General features: G+C 48.3%; 1 long non-coding RNA gene across 1 annotated transcript; it reads right to left on the bottom strand.

Annotated features, from left to right (window-relative positions):
* Nucleotides 1-6,151: 6,151 nt before the first annotated feature.
* LOC123568372 (uncharacterized) lies at nucleotides 6,152-18,161 on the bottom strand. Its single transcript, XR_012422319.1, has 3 exons — nucleotides 16,058-18,161; nucleotides 11,408-11,465; nucleotides 6,152-7,294 (listed from the first exon to the last, which is right to left on the bottom strand). It is a non-coding gene; the product is annotated as an uncharacterized lncRNA (long non-coding RNA).
* Nucleotides 18,162-18,322: the final 161 nt, after the last annotated feature.

Below are 18,322 nucleotides of genomic sequence, written 5' to 3'. Positions count from 1 at the left end.
CACTTTCTAACTTCCAAATAAGAGGGAAAGGAACATTCCAGACCAGGGGAGCCCCCCCCCAACTCTCGAAGCAGAGCTTCAATTCTTCCCAGAGACTCCGAAATGACTCTATCAAGAAGTTGAGTAGCTCACAAGGGACCAAAGTTGCCAGGCCAGAAGATGGAGACAGTCTCAATCAAATGCTCATGTCCTGAGGGCAGGACGTAAGCCCTGGGCTGAGGCCCAGCAAGGATCTCACCTTAAGGGGAGGGAGGAGGAGGGCTGGGTCAGGGGAGAGACCCTTTGAGGGACTGGCTGTTGGGGGATCAAGCGCATTAACAAAGGTGTTGGTCTTTGACAATCTTCTTTACCTGTCTGATGGTCTTTTCCCATCTATCTTTTCATTCTAGGCTTGTCAACTAACACATCAATATAATTCCTTTTGGAAATGGCTGAAAAACTATAAACACAGAACTTATTGGTAGCTACAGTGGTAGATTATAAAAATGCCCACAATCCTTCACTGTGTCTATATGTTTACCCCTGAGCTAAATGACTCTGTGTCCCTCCTCCATCGAGAGGAGCAGACTACCTCTCCGTTACTTCGACTGGGGCTGCTCTAGGGGTTCGCTCTGGCCACTAGAATGCAGTGGACCTTGTTTGTACACTTCTGATGCTCTTGTCTATTTCTCTCTCTGGAAACTTGTGTGAACAAGCCCGAGCTAGCCTGCTGGAGAATGAGAAACACAGAGAAGCTGCCCCAGCTGAGGCTGTCCTAGTCCAGCCAGGCCCCAGCCAACCAGGCAGCTGGCCTCTGAGCATGGGCAAGATGGCAGAAATACGCCACACTGCAGAATTACAAGCTAAAGGATGGTTGTTTTGAGCCACTAAGTTTAGGGAAGATTTGTTAAACAGGAAGAGCTAACTGATAGACTTACTCTGTGCTGGACACTGGCTAGGAACTTATGTAATAATCATTTCTTTTAGCTATATTCGTACCTGTTGGTGTGCAGAGTGTGTGTTCAGGGGAGAAGGAGCTTGGTCTGCTTCTGCTTTTGCTTCCATTCCGGCTGAATTTCTGTGTACTCAATTGCTCTAAAGAGCTTTCAGTCTCCAACAAAAGGACCAGAATGTTCTATGATAATCCCTGAACATTCCTCAGTCTCTAGTCCCTTAAAAGTGTGTAGGATTAGGGAGGTGGTGCTCTAGTTGGAATCCATCCAACTTTTCAGCCTGCAGAGATTCAATCTGGGGAGGTATCTTGCTGTTTTTAAGCATATGTAGGTTCCTAGATATCAGGAACTAAGGGAGGATCCTTTCGTGCCACTCACCAGGCAGTCCTAGGGCACTGAGGGAGGGAAGGCAAGACACTAGATGCTTTCTCTGTAGTATGAAATGGGGGAGTCTGTGGAAGGTGGTTGCTTAAAGCCCTGGGCAGGATGACAGTCACCAAAGCAGTGAGCATGATAAGTGCCAACCTAGGGCAACCTCACACCAGGGAAGAAGGTGTGACTTTAGGCTGGTGGCACTATCTACCTGGAGAGCTGCACTCCAGTGTGGATAGCCTCACTCTGGATTTTACTGTGGGCTGCAGACACAGTTTGCCATAACCCTTGGTGTAACACACACTTAAAGTCAAGGTGCCTGCCAAAAGATAATAACTATAAATGTAAATTACAAATCATTAAGGGTAATATGATACAAATGGCAATAGAAGCATTGGCAGTATTTTACTTTGATTTCATTTTTGCTTGTCTCTCACTGCCAGCCTTGTCTGAAGTTGCTGCTGAGCGCACCTCATTCACACACCATTTACCCTTCAGCTACGGCACTGACATTGTCCCCTCAAGGAGCACTAGAGTGGAGGTCAAGGACACCCTCCCACACAAACTATGGTTATTTCTCAGAAATCCAGATTTAACTTTTCAACATGGGTTTCTTTATTTACCCTTTGGGAAGTGCATGGAAATGTTCAATTTCCTTTGGGAACTGGAAGTCAATATTAGCCGTTAATCCAAACAGCATCCTTCATGAAATGCTTAAGGAAGGCTTGTAAGAAACCAATTGACTGAATTTGTTTACTACCTGTGGGCTTTGGCTAGAGGAAGGAAGGCTAGTCAACACTCAGGCCTTAAAAAATCTGAACCCAAGTGTCATGGCCTTTCTTTTCCCAAGGGATGTAGGAAAATTGGAAAGTGGTCATTTCTCAACTATTTCTCTTTATCGCTGTTGAGAGGTAGATGGTGCTGAATATCTGTTTCGACACAGCAAAATCAAAAAAGAAAGGAGCAAACAACAAAAAATATAGTTTTTGTTTTGTTTTGTTTTTGTTTTTTGAGACAGAGTTTTGCTCTGGTCACCCAGGCTGGAGTGCAATGGTGCCATCTCCGCTCACTGCAACCTCTGCCTCCTGGGTTCAAGTGATTCTCCTGCCTCAGCCTCCCGAGTAGCTGGGATTACAGACACCCGCCACCACGCCTGGCTAATTGTTGTATTTTTAGTAGGCACAGGGTTTCACCATATTGGCCAGGCTGGTCTCGAACTCCTGACCTCAAGTGATCTGCCTGCCGTGGCCTCCCTATGTGCTGGGATTACAGGTTTGAGCCACTGCGGCTGGCTGAAGAAATAGAGAAGTGTTAAAACACTCTTGACGTGTTTTGTATCAAACTTCTTACAGGGAAGGAGCTCAGCTCCGTTAACTATTCCATCACTGAGAGCAGCCCCTACCCAAAGACAGTTAATGTCTCCAAGGGCGACTGATGAGAGGATTTCTGATGAAGGATTCCAGCGTCTTCAAGTTGAAGACTTGGGGCTGCGTGGGTCTCACTTCATCTTCCCCTTTTTTAGCTCCCCTGTGGCTACCTATTTCCAAGGAGCTCTGTGCTCCTAATGACAAGGAAAACCCAGAGGCTTAAAATAGAGCTCATTTCCCAGAATCTCAGGTACTCAGTGGAGAGAGGGGTGGGGACTTCTTGGTCACAAGCTCACATTAGCTGATGAAACACAGCTGCATGTGCCCCACACCCACAGGGAAGACAACTTGTTTTGCTGGGAAATACTGCAGAGGTTTTTGCCTCATTTTCATGGGAAGGGCTAAAGCTTCCACCCTCTGGCAACATGGGCCAGACCCAATTGAACCTGTGGCTGAGACCAGCTTTTCCTAATGTAGGTGCTCAGTTGGCTGGGCACAGTGGCTCATGCCTATAATCCCAGCACTTTGGGAGGCTGAGGTGGGTGGATCACCTGAGGTCAGAAATTTGAGACCAGCCTGGCCAACATCGTGAAACCCAGTCTCTACTAAAAATACAAAAAAATAGCATAGTGGCAGGTGCCTGTAATTCCAGCGACCCAGGAGACAGAAAAGGAGAATTGCTTGAACCTGGGAGGTAAAGATTGCAGTGAGCCAAGATAGCACCACTGCACTCCAGCCTGGGCAACACAGCAAGACTCCGTCTCAAAAAAAAAAAGAAAAAAAGAAGACAGTGCTCAGTCAATTCGCAGCTATGAGAACTGTGTTAGAGCTATAGCCTCATAACTCTCATTTTGATGTGTGTTACCTGAGCACTTGAGGTCATCTGTGAGCAAAGTTTGCCAGCCCAGGCATCTCCTCCTGAGACTGCTGGCTTCTGAAGCACACTTCACTTGGTGTGAAACTTCTCATTTTGAAGGAAGCTTTATAACGTGGCCCGATGATCCTTAGTCCATCATGTTATACGCAACCCAGGAGCAAGGTGGTCCTAACTATTAACACTAGGTGTGTGTTTACAGCCAGGTGTGGTGGTACACACCTGTAATCCCAGCTACTTGGGAAGCTGAAGTGGGAGGACCACTGGAGCCCATGAGTTTGAGTCCTGGGCAACACAGTGAAACTCTCTAAAAAATTTAATGATTGCCAGTTAGAATGGCAATCATTAAAAAATCAGGAAACAACAGGTGCTGGAGAGGATGTGGAGAAATAGGAACACTTTTACACTGTTGGTGGGACTGTAAACTAGTTCAACCATTGTGGAAGACAGTGTGGTGATTCCTCAAGGATCTAGAACTAGAAATACCATTTGATCCAGCCATCCCATTACTGGGTATATACCCAAAGGATTATAAATCATGCTGTTATAAAGACACATGCACATGTATGTTTATTGCGGCACCATTCACAATAGCAAAGACTTGGAACCAACCCAAATGTCCATTATTGACAGACTGGATTAAGAAAATGTGGCACATATACACCATGGAATACTATGCAGCCATAAAAAAGGATGAGTTTATGTCCTTTGTAGGGACATGGATGCAGCTAGAAACCATCATTCTCTGCAAACTATCTCAAGAACAGAAAACCAAACACCACATGTTCTCACTCATAGGTGGGAATTGAACAATGAGATCACTTGGACACAGGAAGGAGAACATCACACATCGGGGCCTATTGTGGGGAGGGGGAAGGGGGAGGGATAGCATTAGGAGATATACCTAAAGTAGACGACAAGTTAATGGGTGAAGCACACCAACTTGGCACATGCATACATATGTAACAAACCTGCACATTGTGCACATGTACCCTAGAACTTAAAGTATAATTTAAAAAAAAAATCCCACTACCCCAACCCTCCTTTCCCCACTCCCCTGCCCCTCCCCTCCCCACCCCCCCCCCGCCCCCCACTGCCAACACACACAATCCGAACTGTTTACAGCATAGCACAGGACATCTCCTTCCTTAGCTTCTTTCTAGTGCCTGCAACCCTATGTCCTTGCCCATCTCCTATTCCCCCATTGCTCAGGACCTGGCCCAGCGTGACACACACAAAAGGCACTCAACATGAAGAGAATTGAATAGAACCAGTCTCCACTATAGTGCGTTCCACGGAGAGGATGTAACCCTGACCTTGAAGAGAACTGTGCTCAGTTAGAGTGAGCAAAAACATGGATTTCAATTGTCCTGGTTTGATCTCCCCAAAATGAACTACTAACATCAGGGGTGCAAAGAGTGATGGGCGGTGGGGATGAGGAAACAGGAGCAGAAACCCCAACCATTTCTTTTCTAAGCTGGGTCAGGGCCTTCACTGCACCCGGAAGGCCCTGACCCAGCTTAGAAAAGGGGGAGCCTCCACCAGGCAGAGCAGACATAGCTGAAGACAGCAGACCATCCTCAAATGCAGCCCTGAGTTCTGACCTGCAGCTCACCAGAATGGAGAAATCCCTGGCAGGGCTGTGAGAGGCACAGAATGAACAAAACCTTTGACTTAAAAACACCAACGTGCTCTTTTCCACCCGGCTACTCCCCAGCAGGTCATCTCTGCACAGGCAAGAAGGGGGGAGGAAGAAAAAGGAAGGAGAGGGACATTTCCTTCCACAGACTGGGTTGCCAAATAACTGCTCTCTTCTCCCTGGGTCTTCTGGACAATACGGCCCTGCTACTTGTTCAGAAAAACTGCCTTCTCATATGCCACTCACTCCCACTAGAGAAAGTGCTTCCTCCCTGCTCTGCTTCCCGTATCTTGAGCCTTCACACTCTCTCTGGGCAGAGCACTTTCTTCACTGCTCCCCACTTTGGCCATGCTGCTTCCTCTTTGTTTTGTTTTGAGGCAGAGTCTTGCTCTGTCACCTGGGCTGGAGTGCGATGGTGCGATTATGGCTCACTGCAGCCTCAACCTCCCAGGCTCAAGCAATCCTCTTGCCTCAGCCACCTGAGTAGCTGGGACTACAAGTGCACACCACCATGCCTGCCTATTTTTTATTTTTGGTAGAGACAGGGTTCGCTATGTTGCCCTGGCTGGTCTTGAATTCCTAGGCTTGGGCAATCCTCCTGCCTCAGCCTCCCAAAGTGTTAAGATTACAGAGGAGAGTCACCATGCCTGGCTGGTTCCTCTTTCAAGGCCTGAGGAAGTCAGGACTCCTTTGTATGCCCAGGACAGAACCATGCTGCACTCTGGCTTACACTAGAAAAGGGAGGTATGGACACAGAGTTACCAAATGATCCAGGAATTCCACATCTAGGTCTATACCCCAAAAAATTGAAAACAGGTATTCAAATTCTTGTACATGAATGTTGATAGTGGCATTATTCATAATAGCCAAAGGTAGAAACAACCCAAATGCTCATCAGCTAATGAATAGGTAAACAAAAAGTGGTGTATCTATGCAGTGGAATAGTATTCAGCCCCAAGAAATAATGATGTACTTAAACATTCTACAATGTTAACGAAGCCTGAAAACATTATGCTAAGTGAAAGAATCCAGACACAAAAGGTCACATATTGTATGACTCCATTTATATGAAACTTTCAGACTTGGTAAAGCCATCTTCCAGAAGTACAGCCGTAGAGACAGAAAGCAGACTAGTGGTTGCCAGGAGTTGATGGGAGAGGGAAAGAGGAAGTGATTGCTTAATGAGTATGGTGTTTCCTTTTGGGATGATAAAAAGATCTTCAACTGGATAGAGGTGCTGGTTGCACAGACTTGTGAATGTAAGTGCCACTGAACTGCACACTTTAAAATGGTTAATGGTTAATGATTAATTTTGTGTTATGTGAATAAAAAGAAAAAAATCCAACCAGGTACGGTGGCTCACGCCTGTGATCCCAGCACTTTGGGAGGCCCAGGAGGGCGGATCACTTGAGGTCAGGAGTTCCAGACTAGCTTGACCAACAAGGTGAAACCCCATCTCTACTAAAATAAAAAAATTAGCTGAGCGTGGTGGCAGGTACCTGTAATCCCAGATATTTGGGAGGCTGAGGCAGGAGAATTACTTGAACCCAGGAGGTGGAGGTTGCAGTGAGCCAAGATCACGCCACTGCACTCCAGCCTTGGTGACAGAGTGATACTCCATCTCAAAAAAAAAAAAAAAAGAAAGAAAAGAAAAGAAAAAGAAAAAAGAAAAAAGAAAAAAATCCAATGCTTTTTTTTTTTTTTTTTTTGAGACGAGGTCTCACTACGTTGCCCAGGCTGGGCTCAAGCAATCCTCCCACCTCAGCCACCCTCTCCCCAAAACTCCACTTCCCACCCCCAGTCACAGAAACTGCTGACATGTACCCCAGTGCCTGGCTCTTTTTTCTTTTTCAATACATAAGAAATAAAATCGAATGAAAATTTGGCAGGGGGGAAGAAGTATATGGGCTCTCATGTAACTGCAAAGTCCAGTATGAATCCTGCTGACTTCAGACACGACTGTATCCTGAGGTTCAGCAATGTTGTCAAGGTTTCGTCTCCATCTCAGCAGCCCTTGTGTGTGGGAGGAGAGGGACACTGCCAATTCTGGTGTCACATGAGGCTGAGTAAAGAAGAGAGGAAGCTGCTTCCTGGAATGGGTCACGTGGACCTGCGGATATAGACACATCGTTGGTCCAATCACCAGGGACTCCAGGGTATGGAGTCTTCTGACTCATCTGGCTCAAACTACGTGGTCACCCTCACGGTTAGCCCACGCTGGAGGTGAGAGGCAAAGTGTGAGGTCAACGCCACCCAAACCTTATGGACAGAATGGTCTCTATGGAATGAGGAAAGGTGATTGCCAGGCAGAGGAAAGAATGCTGGGTAGCAAAATGAATCCTCCATAGGGCCTTCGCTGGCCTTTCTTGCCCTCCATCCAGGAAGAGCCTCCCTTCTTTCCCTACCGTGTGCGAAGGCTCCACTCCTTCCCTAAGCAACTCTGCCCACTCAGACCTTCCTGGGCAGCACAACTACACTCAGGAGGAGAAACCCAACCCTGGAGGCCATCGCGTTAATTTTGTTTTCCAGAGAGCAACTTGGCACTGAACTGAATTCTGATTGTTCTTATCCTTTAACTCTGCATGGATGCTTTTAGGAATATGTTCTAAAGAAAAGTTCAGCAAGATTCAAAGACGTATGCACATAAGGATGACCTTAGGTAACCGTTTATCAACTTGGAAACAACATAAGTGGGCATCAACAGGGGAGGGGTTGCAAGGTGCAGTGGCTCACACCTATAATCCTAAAACTTTGGGAGGCTGAAGTGGGAGGATTGTTTGAGCTAGGAGTTTGGGGCCAGGCTGGACAACATAGTGAGATACTATCTCTACAAAAATTTAAAACCAGCCAGATGTGGCCGGCCATGGTGGCTCAGGCCTATAACCCCAGCACTTTGGGAGGCTGAGGCAGATAGATCACCTGAGGTCAGGAGTTCGAGACCAGCCTGGCCAACATGGTGAAACACCCTCTCTACTAAAAATATAAAAATTAGCTGGACACAGTGGCACACATCTGTAATCCCAGCTACTCTGGAGGCTGAGGCAGGAGAATTTCTTAAACCTGAAAGATGGAGGGTGCAGTGAGCTGAGATCATGCCACTGCACTCTAGCCTGGGTGACAGAGTGAGACTCCATCTTAAAAAAAAAAAAAAAAAAGGCCGGGCGCGGTGGCTCAAGCCTGTAATCCCAGCACTTTGGGAGGCCGAGACGGGCGGATCACTAGGTCAGGAGATCGAGACCATCCTGGCTAACACCGTGTAACCCCGTCTCTACTAAAAATACAAAAAACTAGCCGGGCGAGGTGGCGGGCGCCTGTAGTCCCAGCTACTCCGGAGGCTGAGGCAGGAGAATGGCGTAAACCCGGGAGGCGGAGCTTGCAGTGAGCTGAGATCCGGCCACTGCACTCCAGCCCGGGCTACAGAGCAAGACTCCGTCTCAAAAAAAAAAAAAAAAAAAAAAAAAAAAAAAAAAAAGCCAGATGTAGTGGTGTGCACCTGTAGTCACAGCTATTTAGGAGGCTGAAGTGGGAGGACTGTTTGAGTCCAGGAGTTTGAGGCTACAGCACGGCACTCTAGCCTAGGAAACAGAGTGAGACTCTATCTAAAAACAAACAAACAACAGCAATGACAAAAATCGGTTAATTTAATTAATTAATTTTGGGGGGTTAAATTATGATGAAGACAAATGAAGGTCAGCCATGCAGCTGTTTCAAAGGATAATTCATTTCTGCATTTATTGACCATGAGATTTGTTTTTTTTTTTTTTTTTTTTTTTTTAAAAGATCATGTAAGTACCAAATATATCCTCATTAGTATAGTGGTGAATTTAAAAATTTTTTTAAAGGCTAGGGGGTGGCTCACGCCTGTAATCCCAGCACTTTGGGAGGCCGAAGTAGGTGGATTACTTGAGGTCAGGAGTTCGAGACCAGCTTGACCAACATGGTGCAACCCTGTCTCTACTAAAAATAGAAAAATTAGCTGGGCGTGGTGGCATGGGCCTGTAGTCCCAGCTACTTGGGAGGCTGAGGCAGGAGAATCACTTGAACCCAGGGGGCGGGAGTTGCAGTGAGCTGAGATTGAGCCACTGCACTCCTGCCTGGGCGACAGAGCGAGACTCTGTGTCAAAAATAAATAAATTAATTTAAAATTAAAATTAAAAAAGTTTTTTAAGAAAACATAAATATAGTATGACCCCATCTTTTAAAAACATAATTCTTGTAAATCAGAGGGGAGACCATAGGGTTCAATCTCTCTATAGACTTAATGCACAGTTTAGTGCTCAAAATTAATACAAAATAAATTGCATTATTTGATCACATATTTGGAAGAACATTAAAAAGACTCTGGGTCATAGCCATATATTAGCTCATCTGAGAAGCCCCTTCCTCCACACCTGATTATCTAGAGAGCTTTAAATGTGCTAATCTCTGAAAACTCTGTTGAATTCCCTTCCATAAGGCTTTTCCCTGTCTGGACATCTTCCTTGCCCATTCCATTCCTTCATGGTGCAGATCAGCTTAGCTCCTCTCAGCAAGTAATAATTGTTCCTCTCCTTAGAAGAGAGAAGTGCAGGAAACCAAATAGGCAAATTCAGGATTTTCTTCAGTAGGCAGGGGCAGGAAGAATGCTGAGAGCATGACCATGTTAACGATTTTATCTCCCATAAAAACATATGTCTGTAAGCACAAAAAATAGTATGGGGAAAATACACAAACATGCTCTCAGGGCTATCACTGGTGGTGTGGTGACAGGTGATTTTTGTTCCCTTCTTTATATGTTTTTGTCTGAATTTCTTTTTATAGAGCATGTTCTACTTTTATATTGAGAGTTTTTTTTAAGTCATCATACTTCAGCATATTTCTTTTTATTCTTTTTTTCTCAAGATCTAGCAAAGGATAAAGAGAATTCAGTTGCAAAATCCAATCCTCAACACAGGATGATTTATCTTTTAATATCAAAACTTTAAAAAAGTAACCCCCCTCCACACATTAGCAGCATGAATAGAAGACTATTCCTTTTTAGGTTTATGAATTTCACTCATAACATGCTACTGTGCAAATTCATTTAAAATAAAGTAGCCTGAGCACGTGGTTAAGGACTGAGTTTGCTCCAGGGGCCAAGGTCAGTCCCTCCACAGTAGGAACAGCTTTTCTGCAAACAGTTTCCCTGCAAACTCCCCTTCCTCACCGGGAAGCTGGCTCAGGCACCGTGCAGGCTGGCCACTGAGGTGTTGGTGATCCCACGCTGCCACACTGGCATTTCCATAGCCCCCTTGTGTGAGCCTCCAGAGGCTGGAGGGGCCTTTGCTGTGGGTGTGAAAACAGTGAGGGCTCTTGCTCTGCAGACTGGTGGTGCAAGAACTCTGGGGTCTGAGCAGGGTAAAAATCACTCTGCTGCCTGCTTTCCTCTTCCTGCTGGGTCGCTCCCAAGCTGCTCTCCCACCTCCCCTGGGACCTCTCTGGCCAGCTCAGCTTTTGTGTTTGGACCAGGCGGGAAAAAGCACTTGGCTCAACTCCTTGCTTGTCAGAAGTCCAGCATTACCAGGGGTCTCGCCTGGTTTCAAGTATTTCCCGGTGCCTTTCCTCGCTCTGTAGTCAAGTTTCTAGCCAGGATTTCTTGGCTCTGGGAAAGACTGAATGCTTGTCTGAGCCTTCTGGGCCTGTGTTTCATTTGCAGCTGCCTGGCCCTACACTGGGTGACAGTCTCAGCCCTCCCTGGGCAGCCCGTCCCCTCCTGCTTGGCCAGCAGAGGAGGCCCTTTGTGTTGCTGCCTTGGTGCTGGGGTGGAAGTGAGGCTTCTAATTTTCGTCCCCAGCCCCGTGTCCTGGGTTTACTTCGGCTCTAGCCCAGCGTCAGGCGTGGCACTCCCTTCCAAGAGCAAGCAATTCCTGCCTGTCTGTGAGACCAAGCAAAGACAAGAATGCCAACCGCCAACAGCCCCAGCCCCTAACTGTTTCTAAGTCAGACTGGGACCTGCTCAGAACCTGGCACTTTCCTGCTAGAAATTTCCAGCTGCTCTGATCTTTCCTATAGGGCTTGGCAATGCCAAAAAGGTCTGGAACCAAAAGAATTCATAAGAACATCATGCTTGGGCCAGTGGGTGCCTCTCCCTCTGTCTGCTCAGGGACTCCCCAGTCACTTCCTGCTGTTGGATTCATCCAGGGTGAGGACGTGAGAGGGCTGCCAGGCGCTGAAGTCCGAGCTCAGGGAAGCGAGATCAGTTTACCTCTATGACATTGTTGGTGTGAGCCAAGGCTGCGGGTTCCGGGAGCCAACTTGGGATTCTGTTCAGGACATGGACACAGAAGGTAAGAACTCAGGGAACTTCATATGTCCTCATCATCATAGGTGACTCGTGCCCTGCCATCATGGGGGGTGAGGGAAGGCTGTGAATGTTAACATAATGCAGACGGACAAAGACATCCTCTCTTTTCTTCCTTCCTCTTTGAGACTAGAATGTATTTTCTGAGCTCTCCTTTGCTTTTCTTTTGGGTACCATGACCCAAAGTACAGATAAATACATCAGTATTTGTAGCCTGTAGAAGGTCACTCAAAAATGTGCATTTGTAACCATTTGGGGAGAAAATAGGCATTGTCAGTGCGTGCTTCCTCTGGCACACTTCTTACACGCTAGCGAGTATCGTGTACGGGAGATGAAACAGGCAGCTGAGAGGTGTCCCGCCTGTGCACCTTCCTGCTGGCCCAGCATCTATTTGCAGACTCCTCTCTCAGGGTTGCTGAAACCCGGAGCTGATTTCTACATTGAAAGTGAGGAGCTGCAGGAAACGCCTCGTGCCGGGGACGTGGAGGAAAGCCAAGTGCCCTTGTTAGGCTCCTCCTCTGGAGCTAGGGAGTTCCCTGGATGGTGGCAGGAGGACATGCGGTTCTGCAGCTGCTGCGGGCGGGGCAGCTGCGGGCGGCCACTGTGTCTTGGGTTTGACCTTGAACCCTGGGCAACACAGGGAGACTTTCACACCCTTCACCCTTGTTGCATCACTCTACTCAGAGGTGCGCAGGGCCCAGCCCCAGCTACAGATGAGAAGACTGAGGCTCGGAGGCTCTCGGACCGCCCAAGGTCTCTGGGCAGGTCAAACAGTGGAGAGGGGCCAGAGCCAAGTGTCTTGGCTCCCGGGCTGGGAGGAGACCCGGCACGGCCCTCTGGAGGCCGCCGTCTACGACTACCCGGGCGCCCTGGGGCGGCAGCCTGGCCTCCTGGGCTCGAGGCAGTGGGCAGAGGTGTCTCGGCAGGGCCGGGGCCCGGACCTGCAGAAGGCGGTGAGCAGGGGCTGGAACGGGAGCCGGGTTGTGCTCACGCTCCTGCAGGCCCTTAGCCTCGGGCGTCCCCGCTCCAGCCCGGCGGGGGCTGCGCCAAGAGAGAGGCCCACTGCCCAGGCTGAGGCTGGGGCTGCGTCCATTGGCGGCCGCAGCCCCGGGGCGGGAGGGGGAGCGGCCCGGCGTCGGGTTACCCGGGACTAGCGCGGCAGCTGGCCCGGGGAGGCGGCCACAGGGTGAGGGTGCATTCTTGGATTCCTGGCCGAGAAGGGAAACCAGACCGCAGTTGTATCCAACGCAATCAACAAACATGATGTGTCAAGTGCTGTGTTGCATTTGAGCGGGTGCAAAATGGTAGAGCTGGGGTTCCTGCCCAAACGTTCGTCTAATTGAGGAAATAAGAAATCCACACAGAAAAAGAACGCTGGAGACACCAGGAAGGAGAGAATAAGGCCCGAGAACCACGATCAACCGAATTTAGACGGGTTCCTGGAAAGGGAAGTCTGTTTTTCCCCAAAGTCATCTGGAAAGCTTCCACAACAGGGCCATGTGAGGGTATCCGACCTGCCACCTCCCTCCAGGGCCTGCCACCTGCCCCAGCCGCCCCCACTCACCACAGCACCCATGCCCCACCTCACACTGCTGAGCACCCGGCAGCCAACCCTGCCTACACCCTGCCTGCGCTCCCCAATCTTACCCCAGGCCTCTACTCTCAAGCTCCTCCAAAACTAGGACCCTCACTGTCTTCTTCCAGAAGCCCACCTGCCCCCAGGACGTTGCTGCCCTATAGCCCTTTCCAGTAGAGGCTCTTTTCTCCCTCCAGTCGTGTAGTTCAAGGCCTGAAGATGTCCTCCGCATTCATCACTGAAGTTTCTAAACAGTTTTTCCTTCCTCTTTCAAAAGCCCGGCCTCAGTGCAGTGAAACTACTAGATGTGATACTATAATGGTGGATAAATGTCATAATACATTTGTCCAAACCTACAGAATGTACAACAGCAAAAGTAATGTAAAGTAAGAATAAAGCATTCACATCAATGTAAACTATGGACTCTGCGTGATAACAGTGATAACACTTAGGTTCATCAATTGTAACAAATGCTGGTGGGGAATGTTGATAGTGGGGGATACTGCTCCCAGGACGGGGGATATATAGAACTCTGGATTTTCCACTCAACTTTTCTGTGAATCCGAAACTACTCTAAAAAGTATTAAAAATTAAAAATATTTAACTAAAAAAGCCACCAATCACCCCTCCTAGTTAAAGTCAGCTGTCACCCTCCTAGTCACTTCCCCCGACCCTTGATTATCTTAGTATCAGGCTCTTTCTCCTATCATCACTTTTGGTGACTTCAGCATCTATGCTGATGACCCACCCAACACTCTGGTCTCTAAGACTGTTAATATCCTTAGCCCTAGCAGAATACTCCTCCTGCCCTGCCTCAGCCTCCTGGTCATATCTTAGATCTTGGAACCATGAATGTCTACACCATCTCTAAACTCTCAGATCCAGAGATTCCTTCACCTGTCAGTCCTCCAGGTCACTTATTTTAGTTCTTGGACTCAGCAATTTTCCCATCTCAGACTCTAGTCCATGACTCTCCTGTTTTCTCATGACGTCTCTCCCCTCAGGCCTTCCTTCTTAGCCAGCTGAGAACTGAAACTCCATGCTCCAGCACACAAAATCTCCCTGGCAAACACTCTTACCTTCCTTGCTGTGGTCTCTCTCCATTGTATTCACTGGGCGAAAACCCAGCTGTGGTTAAATCAGACTGTTTACTTCACACCTGCACCCGAGCAATTGAACACCACTAAAGAAAATCGGCCAGCTACTCTGGATGGACTCACTTCAAATTTCTGGCCATAAATTTCAAACAGGCATTTGAACCGTTGGACAATCCTACTACAGTTACTTAGAAAATTCCTTTTCCCTCCCCACAGTGCAATAATTTCACACTTTCTCCTCTCTCTGCATATTCTCAGCTCCCCTTCCTCTTTCATTCTCACTGCAACCTCAGACGATCCTTCATAGAGAAAGTAGGTATGATCTGTTGCCGGATCTTCCTCCCTCCCTCCAAAGCCTCCAGAATGCCTATAGCTCTGCACTCTCTCTGCCCACCATCCATGGCCGAGCCCTCCATCTGTGCCCTGGGCCCCATCCCCTTTTGCCGGCACAATTATCCCCTTTCTGTTATGTTCATCAGTTTCTTCCTAGCAGAGCCTTTCCACGGAAGTTAAACAGGACTTAAAAAGCTCTAAAGCCTTAGCCTCATATCCCCTTCTTGCTATTGTACCATTTTTCTGCCCCTCTTTAGAGTGACTGTTCCTGAAAGAGCTGTCTACACACTGACAATCTCCACCTCCACACTTCTCATTCTCACTTCCACCCACTCCAACTGGGCTTTTAGCCCTAGCTGTCCGTTTTAATAGCTCTTATCAACGATGCCAATGACTGACATCTTAAGGTCACACTGGTGGCCAGTTCACTGCCCTCTATTCATCTGGCCTGTCAGTGGCATTGAATGTGTTTGACCACTCTTTCTGTGGAAGACTGAATTATGGGTCCTATTTCTTATCCTGCCTCACTCTATCCCTGTCCCCTTCAATCCGATTTTGCAGTCCCTCCTGCTAGAGGTAGACTATACTGTACTTTCTTGCCCTTTGACTTTTGGCGTGGCTGCATGACCCCTTTTGGCCAATGGAATGTAGGAGGAAGTGACATGGTGCCAGTTCCAAACCTAGGCCTTTAGAGGCATTTTATGTTTCTACCTGCTTTTTTGTGCCTATTATCACCTTGGGAGAAAAATGTGCCCTAGCTGGCCTGCAGGTCCAAGGAGAGTGAGGGACACGTATGCAGAGCAGGCTCAGCCCAATTGCGGCTCAGAGCTGCCCAGCCAATATCAGTCACATCTAGCCAGCCTCCAACTGACCCACAGCTATGTGAGTCAAATAAATATTTACTGTTATGCCATTGAGATTTTTGTGGTTGTTTGTTACCTAGCAATAGCTGACTGATACATCCTCTTTCTCAAAATACTTCCTTTACTGAGTTCCTTGAAATCACCATCTTCTGGTTTTCCTCCAGTTTCATGGGCTGTCTTCCTCAGTCTGCTCTGCTGGGTTTTCCCCTACCAGATCTCTAAAGGTTGGAGTGGCATCAGTCTCAGCCATCTGCTACCTTCTTTCTTGACTCTCTCCCTAAGTGGAATTATTCTGGCCTACTGCTTTGAAGACTACCTACAGGCTGGTTCTAAAATTTAAATCTGAACTCGAGACTCAAAGCTGTCTGCACATGTTTACCTGATGTCTGATAGGTCTTGGCATGGCCCAAACACAATTACGGATCCACCTCCTACCCGCAAAATAGGCACCGATCTACCCAGTTAGTCCTGCGCCAGATCATCAGTAAGGCTTATCTACTCCCACCTCCAAAACTGGCCCAGAAACCAGTATCACATCTCATCATCTCCATAGCCACAACTCTGGTTTTTAAAATCTCCTCCTGCCAGGACTTTTGCAACAGTATGTTAACTGTTGTCTTCACTCCCCACCTTCTAACCCTCCAAAGGCTCCCCAATGCAATAAAATAAAAGCCACACTTCTTACCTTGATCCATGAGGACTTAGCTACCTATGTCCCCAAGGCCCTCTATTCTCCTTGCTCACATTGCTCCAACCACATTGGCCTTCATGGTGTTTCTTAAGCATAAGGAACACATTTCTGCCTGAGGGCTTTTGTTTTTACTTTCCCTTCTGCTTGCAGCACTCTTCCCCAGATCGCCACATGACTGCCTCCTTCCCACCCACAAGGTCTCGAATGCCACCTCCTCAGAGAGACCTTCCCTGGCTAAATAAAACAGCACCCATCAACCCACCACACACACGGACTCACCCACATGCACACACACACACACATACCCTCTACCACAATACTCTAGTTAACTTCCTTTTTGTTATTTTTAATTTTCTTTTGTAGAGGCAAAAGAAGACACTTGCTGCCCAGGCTGGTTTTGAACTCCTGGCCTCAAGTGATCTTCTTGCCTCCCAAAGTCCTGGGATTACAGGCATGAGCCATGAGTTTACCCTGTTCCTCCCATTAAAATATAAAATCCTTAAGAGCAGGTATTTGTCTTAGTCTCTGATGTATTACCAGGGCCTAGAACATGTCTTGCATATAGTGGACTTTCAATAAATGCTTGTTGATTGACTGATGCTAGAACTGAAGAAAGAAAGGATACAACTGGCTAGATTGTGAACATGGGAATGAATGTCCCAGGAAGGCAACTGCAGAAAGGCTGGAGAATTCAAGATACAGTATATCCAAGGGGTGATGAGGGGCCAGGCTGGCTACAGGAGAATTCATGGGGAGGGAGGGAAGAAAATTCTGCATGGTGGAAAGACTTAAATGCCATCACTCCCAGTCATTGGAGATCCTGGGTGCCCCTAAGGGTTACAGATCAAGGACGTGATCTGTTGAAAGCACACATTTTAGGATGATTAGTAGGGTTAAAAGGTATGCATTTCTGAGTGTCCTTAACTATGTGCCTTCCCGTGGGATCCCAGAATTTTAGAAGACAAAGACATCCAGAAGAATCTGGGAACCCAGGGGAACCAGAGAGATTGGTCCCCTTGGATTCCAAATGCAAGAAAAAGCCATTACCCAACCTTTTAGGGACCAATACTGAGTTCCCGGTTTAGGAAGGTCTCCCTGTGTAATTAAGGATTTGCCAAGCGCACAGCCGACATTCGTACACACGTGTTAATGAGCTGGTGCCCCAGTGTCCCTGGGCTCCCTTATGCCCTCCCCCGACACACACACACACACACACACACACACACACACACACACACACACACACACAATTGCTTTCATGTATCCAGTGACTGAACACAAGCTTCCCCATACCCCCACCCCACGGATGCATCTCTAACCCAGCTACTTGCCTTCCCAGCCCCCTCCACCCAATTCTATTGTCAGGGCTGAACAAAAGGCCCAAGGCATCCTGGGTTAAAGGATTTTTAACTCTGCCAATCCCAGGAGGCTCCAGCATGAAGCAGCTTCCTGCCGGAGAAAAGTGACTGAGACATCTCCCCAGGCGACAGGGGATTTTTTTTTTTTTTTTTTTTAATCTGGTCTGAAAAACAGAACCTAGCCGCCAGTCAGACACTCCTCCCCCCAGGACCCCACCCCAGGGACCTCCCAGCAGTCCAATGGGCCTTGAGGTCTCTTTCCTGATGACTTCTATTTGCAGGCGTCAGGCTTGTTGGTTCCCACGTCCCCCCCGCCCCCCCGCCCCGACCCCCATCTGACCGGACTCTGGCTCTCCTCTCCTCCCGCACCTCCCCCACCCCGCCCTGTGTCCGGCTGCTGCCCCCGGCTCGCAGACCGTGCCTCCTCCGCCCCTCTGCTCCCCGGAGGTGCCAGCAGCGCCCGGGCAAGGCCAGAAGCCCAGTCCTGGCGCGCCCGGTTCTGTGCCGCGTCGTCCTTCCCCTCCTCAGGCACGGGCTCTGAACCTGCCCGGCCAGAAACCGAACCCGTTTTCAGGAGGAGCGCCTGCGGGCATGCTGGCTCAGCGCGCGGCTCTCGGGGCGGCCCGGTTCGGGCGTGCGTGTTTCCAGGCGCCTCTGTCCCCAGCGGGAGGAGCGGCTGCGGAGGGGCCCTGCTGGCGACTCGCCCCAGGCCCAGAGGGTTCAGGAACAAAACTGCATCTGGTGTCAAAACCCCTTTTTGCCCACCCTGGCACTGACGTTAAGCATGCATCTTTTTTTCCCTGAAGTTTTTTTTTTTTTTTCCGTAGAAGAGATACTGGATAAATTAGAAACATGTTTAAGAAAGGAGTGAGTGGCGAACGCTGGCATCTAAACAACACAA

Source organism: Macaca fascicularis, chromosome 13 (assembly GCF_037993035.2).
Source record: "Macaca fascicularis isolate 582-1 chromosome 13, T2T-MFA8v1.1".
Lineage (NCBI taxonomy): Eukaryota > Metazoa > Chordata > Mammalia > Primates > Cercopithecidae > Macaca > Macaca fascicularis.
This window is presented reverse-complemented; position numbering and strand designations above follow the sequence as displayed.